Consider the following 1,128-nt stretch of genomic DNA (forward strand, 5'->3'; position numbering starts at 1 on the left):
GTACACTTGTCTTCATCGTGATAATAGTTATTTTCAAGAACACTTAATTATAAATTTTTAAAACCTGTCGCGAATATCATGTATCAAGTTTTTGGCGCTATTGCCGGGGAACTAGGATATTAGCAACACTCAATTTTTATTACTTTAGCCATTTTACTTTTATTGTAATTTAAATTTTTATTTTATTTTCTAATTCTTCATTTATTCTCTTCTGACAAGTTTTTCTAGTTTATGACCAGAAGAAACCCGTCAGGACCTTTACTGTTTGATAGTGAAATCGATCGCACAATTCGCAGAAATAGAAGAGAAATAAGGCGAAGCTTAAAATACACAAAGGAAGAGCAAGAGGACGATATTTCAACGACAACCGATGAGATGGTTGAAACCAAGAAAATTCGCTACCTCCTGCGATTGATGTTAATCAAAATGCTGCTCCGCGTACTATGTATAATTATGCTAAAACTTTTTTAACAGGAACTGAATCGAGCATAGTTAGGCTAGCTGTTGCTGCAAATAATTTTGAACTAAAACCTAACACCATTCAAATGATCCAACAGTTTGTTCAGTTTGATGGTTTGCAGGACGAGGATCCCAACGCTCACTTGGCAAATTTCTTAGAGTTTTAAGACACTTTTAAAATCAATGGCATTTCTGATGATCCCATTCGCCTTTGGTTGTTTCCCTTTTCGTTGAGGAATAAGGATAAACAATGGTTGAACTCGTTACCACGAGGGTCAATCACTACATGGGAACAAATGACCAAAATTTTTTTATTAAAATATTTTCCGCCAGCTAAAATTGCCAAATTACATAATGATATCTCTTCTTTTCTGCAGATGGATTTAGAAACACTTTACGATGCATTGGAGAGATACAAGGACCTTTTGAGAAGGTGCCCTCACCATGGGTTACCACTTTGGCTACAGGTTCAAACGTTTCATAATGGCCTGAATCCTTCGACTCGACAGATGATCGATGCAGCCACCGGCGGAACCATCAATAATAAGACACCTGAAGATGCTTATGAATTTATAGAAGAGATGTCACTAAATAATTATCAGTGGCAAGTCGTGAGGATAAAGCCAACGAAAACAACTACCGTTTTTAACATTGATTTAGTCACCATGC

At 36.3% G+C, this 1,128-nt stretch overlaps 1 non-coding gene across 1 annotated transcript; it reads right to left on the reverse strand.

Annotated features, from left to right (window-relative positions):
* Positions 1-804: 804 nt before the first annotated feature.
* LOC128289880 (small nucleolar RNA R71) lies at positions 805-910 on the reverse strand. The gene has a single exon (XR_008279522.1). It is a non-coding gene; the product is annotated as a small nucleolar RNA R71 (small nucleolar RNA).
* Positions 911-1,128: the final 218 nt, after the last annotated feature.

This window comes from Gossypium arboreum, chromosome 2 (assembly GCF_025698485.1).
Source record: "Gossypium arboreum isolate Shixiya-1 chromosome 2, ASM2569848v2, whole genome shotgun sequence".
Lineage (NCBI taxonomy): Eukaryota > Viridiplantae > Streptophyta > Magnoliopsida > Malvales > Malvaceae > Gossypium > Gossypium arboreum.